The following is a 27,777-nucleotide window of genomic DNA, read 5'->3' as shown; positions in this document are numbered from 1 at the left end:
CAAGGAAAGACCACTCAGGCATGGACTTCTCAGAAATAACTGAAATAAAAGGTTTTCAGAAATGTCAACAACTATTTCACTACTCAGAAAGCTAATCAGCTCATCAGGCTGGGGCAGGCACTGTTTACATGTCAGCCCCCTTACCTATAGATTGCTCTGCCGCTTACCTCTGAAGAGCCCATTATCACCCACCTACCCAGAAGAGGAGAAACAATCCTAAAGTGTACTCAAGGCTTTATTTCATATTTTAAAAGGAACATACACAGGCCACCTGTTTGTGCCTTAGTTGGTCTCTTTCATAAATTTCTACTCTTCTTAACACTAACAAGCTCTTCTATTTGGGTAAAGTGTCACACTTTGAATATCTGTGTACCATGATATCATAAATTCCCTTATCGTTGTATTCCAAGTGGATCCTATTCACTACAAAGAAACTTCTGGAGACTTAATATACTAAATGTGAGAAGTGATGGAGGCCTAGAAGTTGGTGGACATGCTGACCTATCTCCTCGCACAAACCTAGTTGCCCCACCCACTTCCCATCCCCACCCTGCTTCCTGTGGGGCCCTCTCATGAGAATAGTGCCCCGAGGGAGCGCAGAGCTGCTGGGTATGAAGTGTAACAAAACAGACTTTACCACCTGAAACTGCTGCCTTAAGTTCAGATCAGGCAAAGAACAAACCTCAAAACAACCAACAGGACCAAAGAAGAGTACCCTTAAGTTGAAGACAGAACACTTGATCTGAAACAAGAAGTTTGTGCCTACTCAACAGCTTTGACAGAGCACTTCCCGATGCTGTTAATAGTCTTCGCTTTCTTCGGCTCCATACTCTAGGACTGCCCATTGTAGCAGCAGTTGTACCCTTTATTCGCTTGATAGATCATTTTCTCATGCTCTTTTTTTTTAATACTAGCAACTTTCATCCTTTGAAGCATGTGCTGAAAAAGAAGAATCAGCTAATATTACTGTAAGTGCAATACTTGATTTTCACTGCAAGATGAGCTTTGATCCAAACCTTCTCCATAATAATGGACACAATGTGTATCCCAATAGTACTTCGGTGGCACTGTGTGAAACTGGGGTTATTGAAAAACTGATAGCCTCTTATGGGTCAGAATATCCAGATAGATTTTCCTTCCACTGTTCACAGTATAAAGGCAACCTTCAGGCCTTTAAAGTAGGAGGTGATGTTGAATTTGGAGTATCATCTGACCAGCAGACTGGGAAGCCCATTGCTATTAAACTGGTGAAGGTAAAACCAGAAATACTCCCTGAAGAATAAATGATGGACAAGTTGTGTGCGCTGTTCCTCACTCCTAAAATTTAAATCTCCAGCTTCCCCAGGTCAGAGTTCAACAGGGAGTATATAATACCAACATAAAGTCCTTTATCTGACATAACCCCTGAAGGTGTAGAAGGGAACGTTCATCTGGAAACCAGAGATAAAATAAACAAACTGATGTTGTGATTGCTCAAAACATTATGCTGTTGAAAAAGAAACAAGTCTGCTGTCAGGGAGTAGCTTGTGCCATGAAGGATATGTTTGGCTTTATCCAAAGAAGTGATGTTGTAAAAGAGATATTCTTTCACTATAGTGAATTTAAGTGTGACTTCCAAACCTTACAGCCTGGAGGTGATGTGGAATTCACAATCAAGGACAGAAATGGTAAAAAAGTTGCAACAGCTATCAGACTATTGCCTCAAGGAACAGTCATTTTTGAAGATATCAGCACTGAACCTTTTGAAGGAATTGTAACCAAAGTTATTACAAAAGTACCCAGTAAAAACCAGAATGACCCATTGCCAGGACACATTAAAGTTGACCTTGTGATTCTTAAAGACCTTTCCTTTGGAGACAAATATACAAAATCCAAGGTGACCCTGTTGGAAGCCAACTATGTTAGGTTTAAAATTTCAACAGACCAATGTGACAAATTAGAATGAGCAACCAACACAGAAGTTCTATCATATACATCTCGGTTCACTAATGAAGCCAGAGAATTGGGTACAGTTGCAGTCCTGTCAGATGGTTTTGGTTTCATCAAGTCTGTGGATCATGATGCTCGTTCTTCCACTATAGTGAAATTCTGCATGGAAATCAGCTTCATATTGCAAATGAAGTAGTTTTCTATGGTTCCTGACATTCTCATTGGCCAAAGAAATCATGCTATCAGGATTTAAACTTCCCAAGAGCACTTTTTTTTTTTTCCATACCCATTCAGATCATGGTTTTCTGGATACTGTAGAAAAAGAAGCCACTTTTTCCAATCCTAAAACCACTAGCCACATAAAGGCAAAGAAAAGGAGACTGAGGATTATTGGTTATGATATTGGGTAAAACTGACTATCACTTTTCAAGTCAAGGATGTGGCTAAGGTTGAAAAACAGAGGCCTGGACAGCAAACTGCAATCTGCGTGTGACTTTTAGATCATAATTATAACTCCAAGAGGCTCTTGGGGTATGTGGCAACTCTGAAGGGTAATTTTGGACTTATTGAAACAGCCAATCATGATAAGGAAATCTTTTTCCATTACACTGAGGTCTCTGCTGATGTTGAGAGCCTGGAAGCAGGGGACTTGGTCAAGGACAGCTTGTACAAAGGCAAAGGAAACAAAGTCAGTGCTGAAAGAGTCAACAAAACACAGCTAGTGAATGGCATTACTGAAAAAGCTGATCCTACCATCTAGTCTGATGATGCCCCTAAGGAGTGTTGATCCAACCCAGACTGAGTACCGAGGAATGACTGAGATCGTAGAGGAAGGTGATATGAAACGTGAGGTCTCTCCTCTTGGCATAGTTGGAATGGCCAAAAAAGGGGACTGCCTCCAGTAAGGGAAGAGTATTAAATTCCAACTGTGGGTCCTGGGCCAAAATGTACAAACTGTGGCCTACAGCATCACACCTCTGTGTTGGGTCACTGTGGAATGTGTGAAAGTCAGTCTGGCTTCATCAACTATGAAGTAGGAGACAGCAGGAAGCTCTTTGTCCATGATAAATAAGTTTAGGATGGTACTGAGCTACAGGCTGGAGATGAGGTGGAATTCTCAGTGATTCTTAAAGCACTGGAAAGTTGCAGTGCTTGTAATGTCTGGTGAGTCTGTGAGGGCCCAAAGCTGTTGCAGCTCCATGACAAGATAGGTTGGTCAATCACCTGAAGACCACCACCCCAGATGATGCCAGTGCTCCTTGCCTAATGGTTCTTCGTCAGCCAAGGGGACCTGAAAACTCAATGGGATTTGGTGCAGAAAGAAAGATCCTTCAGGCTGGTGTCATCAACCAACCACATCCACAAAGCACATCATTAACCCACTAGGATCAAGATGGGGGATTCTGGTGAAGGATTCTGAATATCTTCCTCATCATCCCTCCCACAATCTGGAATACTTACTCTACTGAGCTATCACAGCAGTTTAAACACCTTCCTCATATTATGTTTAAAAAGTAAATAAATTTTAGAAAACCATTTTAAAATTATGCACAGTTGCAGCCTTTGAAGTGGCACCTTATTAGTATCAATTTTAGGAGCTTTATTTGGTGCACTTAATGCAACTGGTAATTGCAAAATCCACTTCGCCTGTGTAAGTGAAAAATATAGACTGTTACCTTGTTGGCCCTATGAAATTCTTCACTTGATATTTAGTATATCCTCTACCTTCATTACTTCTGGCAAGATATTCTGCCTCAGCACTCAGGTGCATTCTTTTCTTTTTCTTTCCTAATCAATGTGCAATTCTGAGGACCGTATGAGAGTAGACTATATTAAAAATTCTAAAAATTTATGTAGGCAAACCATGCTGTTGATGGCTAAATGTTAAAATGTTATTTTTCATATTGTTTATAATCTTGTCACAGTCCAGTTAATAAAGCTTGGTTAGATTTCAATGAAAATTATCTTCCAGAGTAGACCCCCCACCCCGGGATAGGGTGGGTGATGGGGTTAAATTTACTACAATTAGTGTGCATGGTGCAGAATTTCATGCAAATTATGTTGCCCAGCCTTGTGATAATTTAAATATATTTGAAACAAACAAACAAACAAGAAAGAGACGTGCACAAATTTGTTGCTGCTTACATAACACTGCAGCTTCTAGGACCCGGTTTCTTTTACTGATTTAAAACAAATCAAATTTAAAAGTTGCACCTGAAATGAAATTTTTTTAAAAAATAAGTAGCCACCTGGTTCCTGTGACCTGTAAAATACAGGCATCTGACTCTTGGTGTAGCTTCTGTTCAACTTTCTATCACAGAAACATATCGGTTTGATTTCTTGGCCCTTATCTTGAATTGGCCACATACGGGAACCTGGCCAGATGACAAGGGTCAGCTCAGGACATATAAGGAATGGTGCTTTTATTTTCCCTGTTGTCATTTGAGGTTTTGATCTTCTCTGAGTAAAGAGGCTATTTATCTTTACAAACACAAAATAGTTTTGTTTCCTCCAGTTTTCTGTTAATGGTAAAAGAATGGAAGCAAATAAAGTTTTGCTGATGTTTGAAACACACACACACGCACGCACACACACGCACGCACACACATGCACACACAAGAACAGCTGCCCCAAAGAGTATATTCTGAGAAATACAGCTACAAAGTATTTTCTTAAAACATCTAAACTCTTAATGGGCTGAATGATTGATAGCTCTCTGTGACCTCACCTTGGAGAATTAGAAGACTGCCATGGACTAGGCCTTCAGCTGGAAACCTGCCCCTTCTGCCAGTCAGCTCTAGCACCTGAGATGCACTCATATCTGATTCAGCCACTTTGGGGCCAAGGGAACCAAGCATAGGCTTAGTGGGTGTTTCTTATGCACTCAAGACACTTAAGTATATGTTTCAGTAGGAAATTTCTGAGGCAGAATTTCTAACTAGGCAAATGTAGTTAGTGGTAATGTATCAGATGTACTTTCTATACATTTACCTTAACTTTATTGATATTCTTTCTTTCTTTCCACCATTCAATTGACTCAATCCCTCCCCCTGCCCACATTCATTCTTTGTAATCAGGTACTTCATTTCCTCTGTGTTAATTCAGAATATAGTGTGAGGGACTAAAAGCTCCTTTGATCTACCAGGAATATTTGGGTTTAAAAATGATTAAATATTGAAATATTTGGATAAAAAGTTTACAAAACACCTTTTAATATATTAGATCATGTTTTTACTTACTGTATTAAACTATTTGTTTTAATTACAAAAATAATTATACATGTTTACATTAAACATTGTAAGTGTTAAAGCCCAAAGAAAGAATTCCAGGTACTTTGGATTCTACCACTTAAAGATAATTGAAGGGAACATTCTGATTAATGCCTTTCCAGGTTTTCCCCCTCATGTTACATAAGTTCATTATTGAAATGTTAACCTTATAAATTCCATTATAGTTTATTTTTCATACATTTTTGTCCTATATCAGTATTTTTCTTTGTCACAGTTCACAATATTCCATTATACAAATAAATTATAATGGGTCCATCCATCCCCCTTTAGGAGACCATCTGGGTTGCTTCCCATATTTAGTTTCAAACATTGCTCACTAAGCATCCTCAGAGCTAAATCTCTGAACATAGCTCTTAACCATTTACTTAGAAATACTCCTGGAAGTAGACTCACTGAGTCAAAGGATCAAACCATTGTTCTCATTTAGTCACAGGAGGCCCTCTGAATTTTCCCACTCTGTTCCTGTTGCATTTACTGTTAGTCTAATTATTATCTGGTTTTCAAGATATTCAAATTCTATAGTCCACTGGACATGTTTAGTTCAATAAGCTACCTGGCTTGGCATAACATCTGAGTCTTTTAAAACAAGGTCTGAAGTCATCCTGTCTGTCCTTTAATGTTCTTAAATTCTTAACCGTCTGTCATTTCTCTGGTATCTCTAACTGGATGACTGATATGAATCACCAAATATTCCAGGATTTGTACTGCCCATACCTGATCCTTAGTTCAAACCTTCTTTTCTCCCCATCCCCCATGACTTTCTAATCCACAGGCTAAATAACTCCAGAGGTTTGGAAGCTCAGAGCAAGTACCTCCAGACCCCAAACTCTCCCACTAAGAAGGATGTCGACGCAGCAGCGTTTCTCAGAATGTATTCTGTGGGGCACTGTTCTTATGAGACGGCTCACCTGGGATAGTGTCGGTGGTAAAACACCATGTTCTCTGCCCCTACCCCTCTCGTGATATAACACTTAATTTACTTAGCATCTCCCTGTTTATCTTTGTGGGATCAAGGTGTCAGTGGAACAACATGTAGCAGGTTTGTTAAACTCAGAGCCTTTCCTGAGTGGGACAGCAGCACAGATCGGGATCATTTTCTGGACCATAACTCTCATCCATGTGTACCCTCAAGAAGGGTGAGGCTGCAGAGCCTCATCTAAGTAGGGCAATGGCTTCACTGTCAGAGCACAACTGTCCCCTGGGAAGATGGCTTGGACCACCGATCTTCCCGGCACATAATTAAGTTCATACTGCATCTATCAAGTTACTCATATTCAAAGTATGTTAAATGCCTAGGCTACTCTTAAGTAAGCACTAGACAGGATACAGACAAACCCAAAGAGTTTCAGTGTTTCTCATAAGGGTGCCATTAGCATCCTGGACAGGACAATCCTTCACTGGGTGGGACTGTCCCAAGGACAGAGGGTCAGTTAGTAACCCATACCGTCAGGACATTAAATGCTAATATGCACACCCCTCACCATCACCATGACAACCACAAATGTCCCATCAGGTTTCTATATGCCGGTGGCGGGGGAGAGGGGAACAACACCCCACATTGAGAACCTCTGTTTCTACTTGTTGAGATGGAATTCACATTCAGGAAATGACAGAAAATAATATAATCCGGCTATGGAATTGTGCAGTGCAGCTGTAAGAACCATGAAGGATCAAAGGAGATCAAGGAAGCTGACAACACAGAGCAAGCTTTGATGCGAACGGGAAATGGAGACCTATAACCTCTCTCAGGAGTCCAGCCCACGATTAAAATGTGCCGTGAAACCCTTTCTCTTAAGACGCCCTGGATTTCCTTGCTTTAAGCTGATTGTGTGAACTAATACAAGTAAAGCACATCCTACACACTTGGCAATGCCAACTTTAAAAAATGCTGTTATTGTTTCTCTCTTCCTGTTCAGGGCAACTTTTCTCCTTGCACCCTGGGTATCCAGGGAGGGCAGGGAAACAGTGAGAGTCTTGGTGAAGGTAAAGGGCACTGCCGGTCTGGCCCTGCTGGGCTGCTTACAGAGGGTGAAATCAGAAGCACAACCCCTTCACCTCCGGACTGACCCTCACACGGCCCTGAGGAGACCAGAACCTTGCCTGATTCCTTTCTGCCCTGTCAGCTGTGGTCAAAGGGCCATTGTTCCCAGAGAACCAGTGTGTTTAAGCCTCTGGAAACAATGGCCCCTGTTGATCTTCTGTGCTCCGGCTGAATAAGGTCACTGACTGTTTCCAACCTTAGCCACAATCAATAGCTTTGCCTTTGATTGTGCAGCGCTGGCAGTGGTATGTTTCCTGACGTCATCGTTATGCTCAGGTGAGACTGAAAAGGTCAGTGACCGAGCCGTCTTTTATAGATCCTGTTCAGAATTTACAATATACGAGGGATTATATGGGTGTGGTTCTCAAACTTCTGGAGCTTACTTGAAATGCAAAGAGCTTCTTTAAAATGAACATTTCCAGGCCTGAGAAAGTCTGATTCAGTAAGCTATCGGGGCAGGAGGCTGCGATTTCACTAACCACAGGTGTTTCTGATACAGGTGGTCCATGGGCACACTTTGTGAAAGACTTGCCACAGAAAAAGAATAAGCTAAACAAAAAACTAGCATCTTCTTGACATTTTATATTCTATGTCCTTGAAATGTATTCTTCGCTAGCAAAATACAAACTAAACATCTAGCAAATACAGAAACATCTGAAAGAAAAACAGGGTCCCTGTTGTTAAGACACATATATAGATACGGTAAGCCTGTAATTAAAATGTATATGTATGTGTATAGACAAAGAATTTACACTTTAGTTGCCATATAAGAGTGGCTGATGACAAGAAGAATATTTATATTAAACCAAACCACCATGGCTGGATCACAGACAGGGAGAGGCAGAATGGGGAGGGCTTAGGGATGGGCCAGTGATGCCCAGGCCATGGGGGACTTTGAGGTTGTGAGATTATGCTTTCAATTTTAAGATCATGGGAAGTTACAGGGAAGCCGGATGATACAGATTCGTTTGTTTTCATTTTGGTTTTTTGAGGGGGGAGACAGTTACCAGATTTGCACTTCATAAAGAGAAAGGAAGAGTCACAGTGAACACAGAAAGCAACTGCAGTCACCCACGTGACTAGACCAGGAGGGTGGCAAGGAAATAGGGATGAGTGGTGTATCTGAGATAACTGGATGCAGAATCTACAATGACTTGGTGTTGCAAAACAGAGAGAGGATGACAGAAACAGAGGGGACCAAGATGCAGCTCAGATTAAAGTGCTTAGGACACACTCAAGTGGAAACTACAAGGTAGCTGGACCAACCAGAATTGGAGACCTTAAGAAAGGTTTAAGATTTGAAAATGTGGGGATCGCTGGAATGAAAAATGATAGGACCAAAACCACTATTCCTATACCCTCTGCTTTCCAATCTAGTTAAATTTTATAATAGTTATACTGCTACACCTGTAAAGACTTATTCCAGCAGGGATATTATCATATAAGTCTCTGATTTTCTAAATTACAGCACTTACTGCAATTTTTACCTCTCATAACAACTTAAGCAACTAAAAGATTCCTGTTGAAAATTTTGTAGATTTAGCACTTTAATGCCTTGTTAAGTATGGCATATCAACATAATTTTGTCTTTCTTTAGAAGTTTAATATCCTACATTAATTCTGCGACCAGACCTCTGCATATATGATGATCTCGAGGCCCTCCCTGAAGGTCCCTGGCTGTGTGAATGGAGAATATCTGGCTTGGCTTGCTATGTCACCTGTCATGCTCTAAGTGCCCAGGGCTGTTGTAAGTTGCTCTACTTGGAGACAAGACCAGAAGATGGGACCAAGGTTTTTGAAAGTGTAATAAAGGTGCTAGCCCCTGGCTGAGGTAAACCAAACCACTCCAGGAGGGGGGGCGGGGGGGGCTTGTTTCAAATATGATCAAAGCAGTAGGGTGAAGCCTCCAAAAGTCATGACTAGAACCAAACTATAGGGCTCATCCATCTGAAAAAAGGACTTTTGATTCCTAGAGCTGCCATTTTCTTTTCTGCTCAAATGCACTTCGCCTAGAATGAAGACACTAAAGTTGCCAGTTATTTCACTTCAAGAGAGTTTCTGATTCTTTCCTGCCAACAGGTTTTAACAGGAAAAGCTCAAGATGCTGTCATCCAGAGGTTGAAGAATCTATGCATCTCACATGCTGGCCTAAAATCACCCTGGCAGAAACTGTTATTTTTCTTCTTAAAATCTTCTCACAGCCACCACCACTAACATCAGATTCTCAAGACACAGCTTTGAAGTCCCAGGAACCATATTAGCCTTGTGGGAAAGAAAACTAAAGGTAACCCCACCCTATGACTTCCACTTTTCATTCTTCAAAGACTTGTATGGCATACAAGAGGAGTGTATAAACAAAATTTCCCACGTTTTCTGTGTCCAAAAATAGCCGGAAGTACATTTATTATTCTCCTTCAAAAATATTTTTAAAAATTCAAAAAAGATCTGATGTGCATATGTGTTTATTTACAAATCACTGTTTTGAAGTTCTGCCATTCATTTAATTTTTAGACATCTGTTTAAGAACAGATTATGAGATACTTAAAGGTTGAAATAAAGGAAAATAACTAGAATTTCTATGATAGCACCAATCTGGGCTTACAGCAAAAAATAAGCATATTTGTCCATAAAAAAGAAAGAGGTCAAGGGAGTGAGAATTTATGAATAACATGAGTCAAAGCAAAAGCAAAGTGCCATAAAGAAAAATTTGTTAGAACACTGAGAAGTTATAGATATGTAAGATATAAAATGTATAAAGGCATTTAGTACATATAATATGTATATTATATGTATGTTACACATTATATAAAATAGAAAAAGCTATGTTACTTTTAAATTATATATATTATAGTGATATACGAGGTCTGTCCAGAAAAAGTCCAGCCATTGTGAATATAATGAGAATGGTTTGCACCACATTGATGTAACCTGACAGCCAAGGAGAGTGGACTGGGATGAGCATGCGTGAACAATGATGACTTCACTGAACTAGTCAGTGGATGCTATAGACGCCATTGAGTGAGCATGTGTACTGTGTGGCCATCGCATTCAAAATGACTGAGTGAGTAGAACAACGAATCTGTATCAAATTTTATATTAAGCTTAAACATTCCTCCATGAAAACTATTCCAATGATTCAGAAGGCCGCAGCTATGGGCAACTTATAACTGGCAGCTTCATCACGACAATACACCAACTCATGCATTACATCTCGTGCAGAGTTTTTCGGCAAAACATCAAATCACCCAGGTGACCCAGCCCCCCTACAGCGCAGATTTGGTGCCCTACGACTTCTGGGTTTTCCCAAAACTAAAATCACCTTTGAAAGGGAAGAGATTTCAGACCATCGATGAGATTCGGGAAAATATGATGGGGCAGCTGATGACAATTGGAAGAATTGTGTGAGGTCTCAAGGTGCCTGCTTTGAAGGAGACTGAGGCATTATTCTCCTGTGTAGCATGTTTCTTATATCTTGTATCATCTCAACGTATGTCTCTATGTTTCATATTACATGGCTGGATGCCTTCTGAAAAGACCTTGTATATTATTCAGAAAGACCCAATATTTCTTTATTAACTGACTTTTATTTTTCAACAATCATTCATGTAGGTTTTTTGGTTATTATAATGACACTTGCAGAAAAAAAAAGAGTAATGTTTTCTAATCTCTTAGCTTTTATGGTTTTTAACATGCACCTTACGTGCTTTTCAGACCAAAGGCAGGAACACATCATTGTTTAGACTTGGACTACTTCCCTCACACCAGAGTGTCTGTATGATCATTATCAGGACAACTATAATAATAAGTGACATTAGGCAACCACATCTGATCTGCCACAATCCAGACAACACGGGAGTGACGGTAGCACCCGAACTGTCTTGGAGACCAAGTGTTTACTTTCTGCAGAGCAGTGAACATTTCAAGATAGACTTAGATTTTTCCATTACATTACGCTCAGCTGGAAAAACTGACTCTGTAGCAAAACTGGCAACTTGACTTGGGAGTGACTCTAAGGCTGCTTTTCACATCACCTGGAATCGTGGGAGGAGGGAAGGACAACAGGGAAGGAGGCAGTGCACTTCAGCACGTCCACACAGCCCCTCAATCAAGTTAAAAAGCCAGAGTGAGTAGATAAACATGTTATACATGTAGTGGTCAAAAATTATCAACCATTAGTATAAAAGGATTGGGGGTAATAAACAAACCTGCAAGTAAAGCAAAAAATAATCCCACTGATTACAGAAAAAGGAGTTTCTTTAGGGACTATAACCTGAATTCACGTGAACCCCTGCAACAGAGTGTGACTAATGCTCTACTTACAGAGGAGGCAGGATAGGTAATAGGTTTTTGAGAGGAAAATAACCAGGCATGGAGCAGTGGCTTCAGCAAGAAGTAGATATGAACTATCGACTCCCAAAAGTCAAAGACCCAAAATAATCTGCGTGTTGAAAGCAAACATTCAGCTTAGTTTCGCCTGATGACCATGCTTTGAAAATAAACTTTACAGGTAGTTTTTAAACTGAAACATTTTTTCACTTGACTTAATTCCAAATATCTTTTAAGCTTAAGAAAGGAAGACAGGGGTAGGGGAGAGACAGAGAAATAATGGGAGGGAGAGAAGGAGAAAGAAGGAAAGAAAAGAGAAGAAATGGGGGGAAAAAAAGGGAGGCAAGAAGGAAAGAAAGAATTCAAACCCTCATTCACTCAAGCAACAGAAGATTGGCCCCTACAGGAGACATTTAAAGAATGCAGTCACACAGCCTTCAATGGTAATCCCAGGGGAGGCATCCTCAAAACACCTCATATGGGCAGCTCTCCCAAAATTAGTATTTACCTTCCATGATAGACCATGCTGAGGAAGAGATGACTCTTTTGGATGTGTATGCTCTGATACATTTACTTCTCACATGTCTGCTTTACTCACACATGCTGACGTGACTTGTAGGGAAGTAATAACTGTATCAGGTAACAGTTACTGAATGTGCCTGAAGTGCTTTACCATTAATCCTCAAAACAACTCTGAACATAGCCACTTTATTGTCCCCATTCCTCAGGTGAAGAGACTGAAGCCCAGAAAGGTGAATTAAGTGCCCAGGTCACACAGGGAGGCACAGAGGAGATGAACCAGAACCTACACTGGCAAACACCAACACAAACACAGGAAGCCAGGGCTCTAAACAAGGTAATTCTACACCTATACATCTAAGTGCTCTATTAACCATGACAATGATCTTGCCTCAGGGAAGGAAAGTAGGTTTAAAGGCCTTCTTCACCTCATTTGCCTGTGTTTCCCTCTCAAAGATAGATTTTTCAGCCACATCTAAGTTTACTTTTTGCTCACATTCACTTTTTCCTTAATAGAGAATTTAAATCAAAAGCTTTTGCTGAACAGCTAAGAGGGACAATGTATCAGGTCTAACTGCAAAGTCCAAGAAAAGGGAAATAGATCCTTTGTGCAACAATCAACTAAAACTTCATCGTGCAGCTTTAGAGGGTGAAATGCTCTGAAGACGTGAAATAAACATGGCAAGGCAGGGTCAGGGTTGATGCCAGCACAAGCTCCCGTTCTACGTAAGCTCAGTCCAAACTGCCCTGAACCCCAGGGAGCCAGACGAGCTACAAACACCTTCTCATTTGCAAACCTGAAATGTATGCTGTTTATTTCATTGATGTGTACAATCTGTTGAAACTACTTTCCTCTTCCATTTGTGGATGGTAAATAACTTGGCTAAGTTATTCATAGTTTCTGCCTGAGAGGAAAAAAGAGAAGCGAAATGAACTCAGCCTGGCTGTTGTCACTCTAAGGAGAAAATGGCAGCATGTGTACAATATCAATAAAATCAAGAAAGGAGACGTGACTAGCTCTGAGGAGGACAAGGCATCTATTTCACTGGAGCACATGTAGAACATCAGTAACCTACCTCCACAGGAGAAGCTTTGTGATATTAAAGGCAATCACAGCCCCCACCTCCAGCCCTGCCCCTGGCATACTTGAAATTGCTAGCATTAGAGGAGCACAGAGAAAAGGGCCACCTCTCAGCAGTGATTTTAAACATGTCTTCTCCTTCCAGGCTTCTGTAGGCAGTGAATGCAGAAGGAGGTATTGGTGTGTCTCCTGGTTGGTGACTCTGTTGGTTGGGTGACATGGGAGGAGCCCAAATGATTTCCTTTCTCTTGGTTCTGCTTCAGAAAAGGCTTGCTTGCAAAAAACAAACAATTAAAATAAAAAATTTTTTAAAAAACCACTCTAGCAACTAACAGAAGTCACAGCCACTGCAGTAAAACCTATGGAGATGTAGGCTTTTATAAGCAGATTCTAACAAGAAACTCTGCTTGGAACACATGGCACTTGCTTTGCATCCCTTACATCACCTAAGAACCTCATAAGGTAGCTATTTTTATCCTTATTTTATAGATCAAAAAAATAACTTATATTTCTCCTTAACAAAATATTGTTCTCACCCCAAAGTGAGCATCGCTGTTCACACAAACCTGCCTGTGTACACACAATGGGGATGCTCTGGTTTACTAAGTTACTGGTAATTCCCTCTCACTTACAGGAGACAGACGTGAAAACAAGGCCCAGGAGGGTTATTCGCTGTTTTTACTGAACCAAACATGCAGATAGATCACAACACTTGAGACTGGCTGCATTCAGTACAAAAACAGGACTCTACTTCAGAATCTATATATGTGTCCAAAAACATTTCAGGTGTAAGAGGGAAATTTTTTAAAAGTTCAGGTTATATAAAACACTTAGATTAAAGTATAGTTGCATTTATTGCCAAGTTATATGCAAAAGAAATGACAAGTTCAAAATGCCAGCAACCAAGGAAAAACAAGGAAGTGTTCCCAGGATTATTGTGGCCACACAAACTTGGCTCAGTGAGAGTCTGAGAGGCACCAATTATCTCAGAAATACCACAACTTTTCAAATGAAACCACCACAAGAACAAGAAAAAAGAAAAAAAGAAATAAAAGAAAAATAAAGGAAGAAACCACCACCAACAGAGGATAAAGCAGGAAGTTCAACATGAAATAATTCTGAAATTGATTAGAGACAGCCTATGAGAACCAAATTAAAAGTTCATATTCTATTAACTTTGATTGTGTGACATTTCAGCTGGGTGGAGCTCAAGTTCACCTTTGACTCTTCTCCAAGAAAAAGAAACCATACACATTAGTAATTACAACAAGGCAGAGTATATATTTTGACCTGTACTTTTTATTGTTTGTGAGCAAACAGATTTCTTCATCACTGATTCCCCTCTATTTTTCCCCATTATGCAAAGATCTAGTATGTGTAAAAATCTTTGATAAGCTAATAATGGTCCCTTGAGGGTCCCGCCTTCTTTGCTATCCCTCCAGGCACACACTATCTAATCTTTGTAGCTGACAAACTAATTATCCCAGAGTACTGCTTTTATCTGCTTTTATACACGCATCCTGCCAAACACAGAGTCAGAAAGATTTGACCTGGTTCTCAAGTCCAACACATCTGGCCCTTATCTTATCTCCTATGGCCCTTCCTTCCAACCTTCCACTCCTGCCAGACTACTCACTACCTAACCCTGAACACTGTTCTCCGTGACTTAAAAAGGCACATTGACCACTCTCCCACCTGAAACGCTCATCAACTCAGGAGGCCATAATACTAGACCACTCAGGGTGACCACCTGCTTCTCTAACCCCTCCTCCTCAGCCTCCTTAGACAACTTTCACCTCTGCCCAACCCTTAAATGGACACTCTTTTCCCAGGCACCAGCCCCTGTTCCCTTGGATCCTTAGATAATTGGCTGAATCTATGGCTAAAGCAGGAAATGTACAAGATGAGCCTGAACTATCCTGTAGCATCAGAAAGTCACAAAATGCACATGCATGTGCACACACACACTCACACACACACAAAAAAAAACACAATGGGAGCATGTCAAAGGGCACAGGAGGCAACTGAAAAAGCTCCCAATGCAAACAACAAAATAAATAAGGCAGTATTAATTATAAGCAAAACCATAAATTAAATAGTCATGAATCCATACTGATATAATTGAATGAATGAATGAATGAATGAATTATACAAATCTGTGCAGAAGAAGTCAAAATAATTTATGTAGATATTCCACTCTTATGAAGGTGGAGCATAACTCCATACTCCTCGTGTGTGGGCTATATACTAACTTCTTCCAAAGAATAAAGTATGAAAAATGAGGGGAAAAAGTACATTTATAACGGAGAAACTAGACAATGATCAAGGTCAGTATCAACAGTAATAATTCATGCTGACACTATGTCTACAGATATGTTGAAAATGGTGCTTCATTTCTGTGATCTTCCCCATAAAAACCCATAACCTCAATCTAACCATAAAAACAAAATCATCCAATTCCCAACTGAGGGACATTCTACAAAAAACCTGGCTAGTACTCCTCAAAACTATTAAGGTCATCAAAAATAAGTAATATCTGAGGAACAGCCATAGTCTAAGAGTCTAATAGTCTAAGGAGACATGATGTAATATGGCATCCTGGGTGGGATCCTGAAACAGATAAGGGATATTAGGTAAAAACCAAGGAAATATGAATAAAATATGGGTTTAGTTAATAATAATGTATCAATATTAGGTCATTAGTTATGACAAATGCACCACACCAATGTCCAATGTTAACAGTAGGGAAAACTGGGAACACAGGAAGTCTCTGTACTACCTTTGTGGCTTTTCTCTAAATCTAAAACTATTCTAAAATTAAATGTTTATTTTAAAAAATTATCCTTGGCTCTTCTATATCTCTTACCCCACACCCAGGTTGTAGTCCAAAATATCTCTGTTCCCTCCTCTCCCATTTCCTCAGCCACCACCCTCTCTAAGTCTTTGTATTCTCTAATTCATCCTCCACACAGTTGCCAAAGTAAGCTTTCTAAAACACAAATCTGAGACTAAGACCTTCCTGATCAAAACCCTTCAACAGTTCTCCCTTAGAACAGAGTTGGCAAATTTTTATTAATAGACTCAAGTAGTATATATATTTAAGCCATGCAAACCTACTCTGTCATTAAAGCACTAAGGCTGCTATGTACAATAAATGAATGTGGCTGTGTTCCAATAAAACTTTATTTATAAAAACAGGCAGAGGACTGGACTTGGCCCACAGGCCATACATAGTGTGCCAACATCTGGCCTAGAGAATCAAGTCCAAACTCCTTAGACTGACACTCAAGGCCTAATCTACAGCACCCCTGAACTTTCTCTCCTTCCTTTGGCTCAGGTATTTGCTTCTACATGGATGGGCTTCCTGTTCCCCTTCACTTAGAGGAGTTAGGGCCCCTCCTCTGTGAAGTGTCTTCAGATCATTTAATGTCAGAATAATTCTCACTTATAACTCAGAGCATATCTGTACTTCTTTTTTTTTTTTTTAAATGTGTTTTATCGATTATAATGTTACATTTGTTCCGATTTCCCTTCCCTCTGCTCCCCTCCACCCGGTGGCCCCCCTCCCTCCAGTTGTCCCCCCCTTTTAGATCATGTCCATTAGTTGTGCATATAGTTCTTCTCAACCTCTCTATTCCATTCCCTCCTACCATGATCCTTAATTCCTATATCATCTCCCTCCCTCTCCCCCTTCCCCCTCCCTGCTGACCTCCCCCCAATATGCTCCCCATACCTATAGTTCTTTTTCCACTCTTGTTGCCTGTTTAGTTCGCCTTTGCTTCAATTCCCTAGCTTCTGTTGTTTCTTGTGATGCAGTTTTCATTTTAGTGTTCATAGTTTTGATCCTCCTTTTTCTAAATCAGTCCCTTTAACATCTCATATAACAGTGGTTTGGATCTAATGAACTCTTTCAGTTTTGTTTTGTCCTGGAAACACTTTCTCTGCCCTTCTATTCTGAATGACAGTTTCGCTGGATAGAGTATTCGTGGTTGTAGGTTTTTGCTTTTCATTACTTTGAATATTTCTTGCCAGTCCCTTCTTGCCTGCAGGGCCTCCCTTGAGAAATCAGCTGATAGTCTAATTGGGACCCCTTTGTACATGATTCTTTTCTTCTCTCTTGCTGCTTTTAAGATTCTCTCTTTATCTTTAACTTTTGACATTTTGATTATAATGTGTCTTGGAGTGGTTCTCCCTCGGTCCAGTTTTTTGGAATTCTCTGTGCTTCCTGGACCTGTAAGTCTATTTCCTTCCCCAAGTTTGGGAAGTTCTGCTTTATTATATTTTCACTTAATTTTTCAATTTCTAGTTCTTCTTCTTCGCTCTCTGGCAAACCAATGATTCTTATGTTGGGCCTTTTATAGCTGTCCCAGATGTTTCTGATCCTCTCATCATTTTCCTTGCTTCCCGTTTCCTCTCTCTGCACTGGTTGACTGTTTGTTCCTTCTCTGTGTTCTGGTTTGTTGATTTGAACTCTGGATTTTTTTTCCTCACCATCTGTCTTGTATGTGGTTTTGTTCCTTTCATTATGAGTGCTTTTCGATTCTTTCTCATCTTTTTCCATATCTTTTGTTAATTCTGTAAGCCACCTGATAACAATGGCCCTGAACTGAGCCTCTGACAGGTTTCTTATTTGTTCATCTGTCAAATTCCTCATCTGTTGCCTGGTGAGCTGCGCCACCGGGATTTCTATAGTTGTCTGCCTCATTTTGACAGATGCATTTTGTTTTCTTGGGCCGGCTATAGGGGGCAGTGCCTGTGTACTCGTCACCACCCAGCGTCCTGGCGCCGTTCCGCAACCTTTCTCGCTGCGCCGTGGTGCTTTGTCGTCACAACCCAGCGACCGGCGGCGATCCGAAACCTATTTCGCAGCCCTGTGGCGCTTTGTGTGGGGGCGGGGGTCCAAGATGGATTCACACAGTTATTCCGCTAGGAGACCGGGATCCGTCCTCCCGCCCCCTGGGCCTCACTGTTCAAGGTGATGTGGATGCTTCTCCCAGCATTGGGGTTGCAAGCTGCCGGGGGTTTGACTGCAGCCGGGATTGTTCTCCCTGCTGCTGGGATTGTTCTCCCTGCCGCTGTCCCTGGTGCGACCGCAAACAGCACCGCCCCCTTTCGCTCTTCCTACCTGCCCAAAGGGCGCCGCTGGTTTATAACTTCATACGTTGGGTTTCCGTGTAGTTTTATTTTCTGGAATTTCTAGTTATCTTCTGTTTTGAAGTAGCTGTATTCCTCTCTAGTTGTAGAGGGAGACAGAGTGTGTCCGCCTAAGGCTCCATCTTGGCCAGAATATCTGTACTTCTATAACTCATCTGACACAACATCAGCTAAAATGTCAAAAAGCATCATATATTATCATTTAATTGTGTATAGTTGTCTTCATTTTGTTCTTTCCAATCAATTCCAGGTATGTTTAAGTTATTAAATAATACAAAGTCAGTTAAAACATATTCCATGCCTTCAAAAGACTAGCAGGTAATAAGTAACTGAGCTAGTACACCCTAAAGCATGTCCTAAGAACTTCATGATATATGTTAATAGGTAGAGCCTTTAAAATGAAGTGTTTTATAATCAACTAAGTCTGAGGAATTCTGGGTTCAACTAAGTTAAGCAGCTTTCTTTGTCACAGGAATTTTTAAAGCCTTCATTGTATGTTGTGAATTTCCTTAACTAGGAATATATTATTCGGCAACTCTCAAATATGTTTGGCCATGGAATTCTTTCACATTTTTAGCATCTGTGTCCTGCAGAACAGTTAGAGAACTGTTGAAATTAAGCATCAGTTAAGGAATTGTTGAAATTAAGCATACTCCTACAAGGAAGATCAAAAATTCTAGTTCTCTTTGTTACTGTGGTATGCTGAATAATAGTCCCCTCAAAAGATATTCATATCCTAAACCCTGGAATCTGTGAATGTTACCTTATACGGAAAAAAAAAAAAAAAAAAAGAGGATTTTTCAAGTATGATCAAGTTAAGGATCTTGAGATGAAATGGGAAAATTATCAGGATGGGCTCTAAATGCAATCAAAGGTATCCTTGTAAGAGGGAGGCAGAGGGTGATCTGATACAAGACAAAAGAAAAGTCAATGTGACATGGAGGCAGAGACTGCAATAATGCAGCCACAAGCCAAGGAATTTTGGCAGCCACTGTAAACTAGCAGAAGCAAGGTTTTCTCCAGAATCTTCAGAGGAAGCACAGCCCTAACAACACCTTGATTTCAGCCCAGTGAAACTGATTTTGGATTTCTGGCCTGCAGAACTGAAAGAAAATAAATTTATGTCATTTAAGTCACCAAGTTTGTGGTACTTTATTACAGCAGCCATAGGATACTGATACAGCCACAATACCAATCATGGTGCAGTGTTTTTTGCTGGCACTAAATATTCTGAAATGAACCAAATTAACCTTTTCCACAATTAGGCCACAATTAGCCTTGGCTAGTGTGATTTCATCATCTACTTAAGGGAAACAGTGTAAGTCAATGGTTAGGACTCTGGACCTAGGCTAACCCACCTGACTGCAAATGTAGCTCTGACATGTACTAGTTAATTGCATGACCTTGGTTAAGGTGTTTATCTTCTTTGTGACTTAGTTGCCTCATCTGTAAAATGGGGCTATATTAATAAAGTTGCTCTGTGAATTAGATGAGATCATGTAAAAAAGCATTTAGTTCCTGATTTACAATAAGCACTCAGTAAATGAAAACTACTATTATATTATAATATTGCTATTTAGAGGGGGGAGAATCCACTTTCACCCCAAGCTAAATCTCATATTCTTTTATTCTCAGTTTGACAATCTATACAGCTTTACCCAATTTCTAGCTTAGGATATTTAAATGATCTCAGCAAGGTAAGGCAGGTAGAAAAATTCATGCTTGCCTCTCTGAATCACAGCTTTTCAGTATGTGACTTGATGAATAATGACAGTTAATAGCTCTAAGACATGTGCTTAATGTCATGCACTAAATTCATGTCGCTCAGTAAAAGGTCTAAAGCTATTCTTCTTGAATGGGTTATCTATATTAGGTCAAAGTGCCAGCAAAGGCCTATTTTCTTAATTATTAAGCTGCTGATGCCCCATTTGTTAGTCTTACATGAAATTATTCTGATAGGTCCCAATAGAGGAATGGCAGAGGCACCTGAAATCAGCAAAGGAGACAAAGGGTCTTGGTATAATGTACCAGGCACATCTCCCATCTCTTGGTCTCTCCCCATCTACCACTATTCTCCATGAACAACCTCAGCGCCCCTTGCTACCACATCCTACAGTGTTGCCAGTTTATATGGGTGATCAATGAGATACCATACAACATAACCAGTCATAAATATTGGGTCACCATTGGTCACAGGTGTTTAAAACTCAGAGCTTTGATTCCTAAAGCCTTTAAGAGACTTCTACTAAAATGGAGATATCCTTAGGAAAGTTAGCATTTTAATTCTTTATTAGAACTCAGAGTGTAAAAGTCAAAGGTGGGGTTAACATAAGAAGGTAGATAGATTCTGAAAAAGGATATGTGGAAAAGTATACCATTTTCACTATTCTTTTGGGTGTCATAAGCACGTAAAGAAAACTGTGACTTAAGTAACCTAATCTACAGATTGTCTAGTAACCTAATCTATAGATTCCTGGTGAAGTAGGACGTGCCATAAAGACTAGCATTTGCATGAGACTCCAGTAGATACCACAAGACAAATGATCAAGATCATCTTAGGACACCAGAACTAGGAACTTTCAACAAGTTTTTTAAAAAGGCCACCTCAACTTCTGGGGGCTGTCCCAAGTAGACAGAGTACCCACAAATAGAGCCTAAGGGACAGATGACAGATGGACAGAGATCTTCCTCACTTCAGCAAGAGTCACAATCAAAAGAAATGCTGGATCATTTAAGGTAAGAATGAAAAAAGTGACATCAAGACAACCAACAAATTTCCTGCCCCACCTGACTCCTAAATGTCAGTCCAAATCAATCTCCCTTGTGAGGAGTGGCCAAAGCAACAGCTAAGGCCAGCAGGCAGCTGGGCAGAGATCAGTTCTAAAGACTAGGACTAAAAGGACTTGAAAGGTCTTGAACTATCCTTGGAGCATGCAGAGAAAAGCAGGGAACGTGACAAGGAGCACAGACAGTAGGGGTCTCAGAGCACAGTTGGTGGGAGCTCAGACTCTCTATCTGCACTGATTACTATACCATTGGCTGTACAACCACAGGCAACTGAGAGCTTTAGGGGCACAAGTCACACTAACAGGTTATAGTAGAAATTCCTCAAAATAAGGGGCTGTGGAAGAAGACAAAAATAAGTCACACCACTGGCCACATTCAAGAAATAGAGAGATAATACCACTCCCTTGGCAGTTACAAATAGATACATAATCACACAGCATATGTGTCATTAACACGCACAGACAGCCAAGCTCTCCTGGTCTGTCAATCAGAGAAAGACCATGCTGGGACACACCAAAACCTCATCAAGACCTGCTAATTCAGAAGAGGAAAATGAAACTAATGAAAAGTTTAACTCTTAGGGATTTTTAAGAACCTCCTTTGTTTGTAAATTTTAAAACCAAGGTTGAAAACCGAAATGCCAATGGAGCAAGGCATGGAAGGCAAATGGTTCAGCCTGCCGGTATGAAAAACCAGAAGGCGCATGCCTCATCCAAAGAAACAGCCACCTCTCAGCCCAAGGCAACTGTTGCCATGAAGAGCGTGGGCCAGTCCCTACAACAGTCCCAGGGCAGACCAACATCTGAGATAGTTCGGGGGCTGCACCTAGCAGAACCCATTTAGAGAATCACAAAGCCACTGACTCTCTGGTTACTATTCTTTTAAGGGAAAAGTGAAATGAGTGAATAAAATTTAGTGCCAAGGAATATAAATTAAGAAGTGAAAGTCCTTCCCTGCTACTCCCCCAATTGTTAACACATTAATTAGATCACTATGTATCCTTCTTTTTCTAGACACACAAGATGTTTTACAAGTTGCTTTTTCCACTCAACAATATGTCATGGACATCCTTCCATATTAGTACATTCAGATCTACTGCATTCTTTTTACCAAGCCCAGAGTTAGAATACTGAATTTCAACACTGGGAGATCACAAAAGAGCCTCTAGGCCAATCCCTTCCACTTAACAGATGGGGTCCCCAGAAGTCCTGGACACCTCTAACCCCACAGAGAAGAAGCCACCCCCCCCCCACATAAGGTCACCCCAGCAGGTGTCACCAGCAACACGCCAGCTTCTCTGCTTTCCAAAAGAGCCAAGCAAAAAGGCAAAGCTTCCCACATGGTAGGCGAGAAGCAAGAAGGGAGATAAAATTATCTTAAGAGTAATGGATTGTGATCAGTTGAAGAACCTCATATCCATCAACTTTAGTTTTTTAATTAGCAAATTTCTAGAGTCATTCAAAATGCATCCAAGTTACAAAATCAGAATTCACTTAGCAGTCATAGTCTATTTCCAAAACATACAGGAGTGGAGTTAACTGAGATTTTCATGAAGTTCACATCTTTCTGACTCGAAGCCTTAAAGAAACAGAGCAGGACCTGGCTCACAAATAAACCGTTTATCCCAGCCAGCTAGCAGATGCCTACAACTGGGCCTCCTGGGTCAAACCAGAGCTGCACTAGTGTAAGGTCCCTGGTCCAGAGACCATCCTCCTGTAAGAAAACATTTATTAAAAGGAAGAACTAACTATACACTTTATATTCAAAATATTAATTCTGTGACTCAAGGTACTGAAAAGCTAATTAAGTATTCAGACCTTCAGAACCTCTGGTATAGCTCCCAGATAGAGAAAAAGCTCTCTATCTAAAGATATAAATTCCCTGGAGGCCAAAGCCTCCCTGTGTGACTAGCTTTCAAAACATTTTAGGAAACTTGACCTCAAATTAAAATGAGCATTTCAGCAAGGGTTACTTAGAGCCTTTGAGAAACTCTATTTCAGATAAATACAAACTACAGAAATAAGTTATTCTCACATCCTGTTAATACAATTGCTTTGTAAAAGAAAGTGCTTAGGTTTTTTTTTTTTCTGGTATTCTTTATCTTAACTGAACAGGAAGATCATCTACCTATTGCCACACTAGAAACGGAATATTCCAGAGCACTCTCCTTTACCTCTTCCACTCCCTAAGGAAACCCATCAGCAACACACCCTAGCCACCCTGTCTCTTGAATACCTTCTCCTCTACAACTCCTTGATTTAGGTTCTTTTTACCACATCTCAGGGGGACCATGGAAATAGCCTTCTAATTCATTCTCTGTCACCAGTCTTTCACCTCTCCCATATGTTCCCTACAAAACTTCCAGGAATCTTGAAAATTCACTCATTCAATAAATAAATACAGGACTCTGCTATTCAGCAGGCACTGAGGATAGAACAGGATGCACCATTAAGTCTTTGCGCACAGAACCTCCCCAAGATGGTGTCAGAAAAGAGATCAGTGCCGTGGAGAAAGAGAGCAGGTGGGACAGGGAGAGCTTGGAGGATGGGTTATTTTATCTAAGTGGTCGGCAAAGGCTTCATCCCAAAAGGGACATGTGAGCATGTCCTAGATGAAGGGGAAGGGACAAACATGTCAATGAAGAGTATTCCAGGTGGAGAGGGCAGCAGGTGCATCATAGGAGCATGTGCCAGGTGCATCTGAAGACCACAAGGAGGCCAGAGTGGCCGAAGCAGAGTGAGCAGAGGTATAGTCCTCAGAGGTATGATCAGAGAGGGCAGACATGTGGTACTGTGCAGCAAACAATGACAACTGGGAGATCATTTTGGAGTAAAATGGGAAGGAACTCCTAACCAGAATTTCTTGGGAAATTTATAGTTGTTCGGAATACTGAAGGAAAAAAAAGTCAAGAAACAGGAGGAAGTCCTGGCCACGTAGCTCAGTCAGTTAGAGTGTTGTCCAGATATGCCAAGGTTGTGGGTTCGATTAAAGGTCTGGGGACATACGAGAATCAACCAATGAATGCATAATAAGTGAAACAACAAATTGATGCCCCCTCCCCTCCCTCCCTCCCTCTTCCTCTCTCTCAAATCAATAATTTAAAAAAAAAAAAAAAGAAAGAAATAGGGGGACAGTATTATAATTCTCTTGCTTGCTTAGCAATCAACATAGAATCAACTGACATCAAGTTTAAAGCAGAGAAGGAAATTCTGACATATAGGGGTGAAGGTTAAGGCCAACATTATTGAGAACTGAGCCAGGAGCATGTAGAAGCAAAGCTGCCCCAGTGCACTCAGTCTGCTTATAGCTCTTACCATGTTCTAAGTGTGTGCTTATGGTCCTGTCAGCTGCCAAGACTGAATCAATCTTGCAAATAAAGTTAATATAAGTAAACTATTCATAGTATGCATTATAGAAATCCTGATTATATGCAGTGTTGAACTCAGACCTCAATCTAAAATTTGAACTGGAAAAAAAAAAAAATCAATTTCGAGAGCAAAACCAAATCCAGGCAACCAGGTAAATAATTTTATTGTTATAAAAGAAAATGAGTTTAAATGAGCTTAGGGAACCCAAATGTTTTATAACAAGCAGTAAGCATGCCTGTCCTTTGTTCCAGAAACACTATTATCCAGGGCTATTCACTGTACAAACAAGGGAAATCAGTGCCTCTACTCACGAGAGAAACCCATGGGGAATTGCTTCCCAGCTGCAGGTAGGTTAACAACAGGGAAAGACAGAGGGAGAGAGTGGAAATTGTGTTTTAGGGGTAACTAACAAAGACTTACTAACTCCCAGACAGTATTACAGCCAATTAACTTATACTTATTCATATAATCCTCAGAGCCACCCAAAGAAACAGGTACTATTATTACCTCCTCCCATTTTAAAAATTCAGAGACAGGCACAGAGAAATCAAGCTACTTGTCACACAGCTACTAAGCAGTGGAGACTGATTTAAACCTGGATTCTGACTCTAGGTCTATGCTAGTAACCACTACACTTTCCTGCCTCTATGCTTCTCCAACTGGACCCTACAATTTCAGTGTGGTTGGCAACTTTATGGGCTAAATGGTTCAACAAACTCTCACTAATACCATCATCCTCATCCTCATTATTATGATTACTATTTATCTGTTTATTTTTTAAATTATACAGACATTTTATTTAAAGGCACACATAAGCTTTTAGCTCCATGTGCTGAATCTAATTCCCAGACTGGAAGCTTTCTGCCATAAAATATAAGTTACTCCTGGCTGCTTACATTGCATGACTGAAATGCCCAGTAAACAACTTGGAATGAGCCAAACATCACTATGAAAAATGGCATCTGGCAGCTCTCCTGATTAATTGAGAACTGGATTCTGTCACCGTTTAAGGACATGAAATTTCAATGCCTTGGACTGAATATTCACCACGTTAGTGTAAGCACTTGTTGGTCTGGAAGCTGTTGAGGGGCTTCCTTGCAACAATCCATTCAGACAACCTGGAAAAGGGAACTCTGACCTGAAACAGAACATGATGCCAAGGGAAACTAGTTAACATGCTACAGGGTACACATCACATATCGAAGACCTGTTACTAAAACTACAAAGGTCAGACAATGAAGGCCCATAAATGTTTTACTGGCCATAATCTTTTATTTTAACTTGCTTTTGCTTCTTTATGCAATATCGGTATCCAAACCACCAAACCATACAACCTCATAGGTCACCCTCATCCAGCTGCAGAGGTACAACTAGAACTGTCATTCCAAGTAATCTGCAATCGCTCCTCTTCCGTGTTGTTACCTCATCTGTTATCCTATCCACAAAGGCAGTCAGTACAATAGATACCCAGCCTGATTTTGGAGTGAAGGGGAAAAAGAGAAAGGATTAAATATAGCTATGTTGGCCAAATCTCTGAATATGGAAGATCTATCACATGTACTAGAATTAAACTCTTTTTATTGGTTAGGAAACTGAACCCTAAAGAAGTAACTTGTCCAAGGTCACATAGGTCTGTCTGAACATAAACTAATACCCAGGACTCACTGTTTATTATCCATAGAGTCGAAACAGGCTTTCTCAACAGTCCTGAGCCTGCCCAAACGCCACAGGAAGTATTTCCACCAACAGAGAACAATTAAGCTCCACATCTATTGAGCTCTGGGTGCTTACTAGTCATACAGGATGCAAGGATATCTTCAGTGATGTCCCATCACGTAGAAGTTCTGAAAAACAAAATCCATTCTCTCCTGTGTAAAACTATAAGGAATTGCAAGTCAACTATGTAAATACGAGGAAGCATGTGGCACCTCTTCCCTAAACACAGGAAAGACAGAAGAAAAGAAAAAAGTAGGTATCGACAGCTCAGCCAGAATGTGGTTTCTTAGTGGGAACTTTTACTACTTTTCCTTCAGTTGTTATATATACATATATTCATACATATACATTTGTACAGATGTGTGCCTGTGTGCTGTTTAATGTATTTTCTTACTGATTCGAGCAATGCAACTGCCAGGTCTTAATCCCAGGCACTGAAAAAGTGAGGAAAGAATATTATCAATAACAAGTATAGGTTGAATCAGTGGAGTGAATGGTCCTCTCCACACATTCCTGGTGGCCCAACCCCAACCCTTACACACAGTGATCATTTTAGTAATTTCCTTCCACTATTTCTATCATGTTTTCACACAGTTGTGATCACGGTCCACATATATTTTCTGTATCCTGCTACATAGTTTTCTTAACAGTTGTTTTTAAAGGCTGCATCGCTTGGCAGAAAACCACAGTCCTACTGTGTCTGTTAATCTTTTTATGTTATAATCAACCCTCGTTAGTCAAGAATAGTCTCTGAGTACTGAGGCTAAGCAGAGCTTCATACATTTTAATGATTATACTGGACAGCTATAAACTTTTAAATCCATAGTTTAGGAACCAGTTAACTGGCACAGTGAATAGAAATAAAATAAGACTAGGAGTTAAGAGGGTTGACTTCTGAACCTTGAACTACTGATATGACCTCAGGCAAATCAAATTTTCTCTGAATCTGTTTTTTCACCTTTGATATGGTTGCAAGTGTTTACTGCATGCTGAATACTAGTCCAGCATTTTGCATATCATTAGAATCCCATAACAACACTATGAAGTAGGTATTACTATCCTCATTTAACAGCTGAAGAAACTAAAGCATAAGGTTATAGAGTTAGCTAGCATCAGCTGGTAGAGCAAGAATAGAACACAGATCGTCTGAGTCCAGATTAGAAGATTTCCAGGTTTCCTTCCAGCTTGAACCCTCTATGACTGACATTTCAGGAATGAGTTGTGCTTAGATGGTCACATGCGTGGCAGTTTTTTTGTAGTTATTCAATACCCTTCACAAGTAACAAATTCTTTATCTTCCAACACTGAAAAATTTAAAGCAGTTGCCAAACACATTTGACTTAAGACGGTGACTTTAATGAAAGATCACCTGAAAAAGAACAAGAAATCTATGTGGCACTTAAATGCTTCTTGACAATTCCACTCTGTTGATGTAGGAAGAACAAAGTTATTGGCTAAATTGAAAGGCTGAAGGATAATTGAAAGGCTGTTTGGAATAAATGAGACTGGAAATATAACTATGACCCATTTCAAGGTTCACTAGTTGGTCTCTCTGCTCACTAATAT

General features: G+C 40.3%; 1 protein-coding gene and 1 pseudogene across 4 annotated transcripts in view; one reads left to right on the top strand and one right to left on the bottom strand.

Moving 5' to 3' along the window:
• The window catches only part of SGMS1 (sphingomyelin synthase 1), a 290,955-nt gene that overhangs the window by 194,377 nt on the left and 68,801 nt on the right, over nucleotides 1–27,777 (bottom strand). The window lies entirely within an intron of this gene.
• LOC150010065 (cold shock domain-containing protein E1 pseudogene) lies at nucleotides 999–3,315 on the top strand (annotated as a pseudogene).

Source organism: Furipterus horrens, unplaced genomic scaffold (assembly GCF_987537825.1).
Source record: "Furipterus horrens unplaced genomic scaffold, mFurHor1.1.pri manual_scaffold_5, whole genome shotgun sequence".
Classification (NCBI taxonomy): Eukaryota; Metazoa; Chordata; class Mammalia; order Chiroptera; family Furipteridae; genus Furipterus; species Furipterus horrens.
The sequence above is the reverse complement of the archived record's forward strand: the minus strand, read 5'-3'. Positions and strand labels throughout refer to the sequence as shown.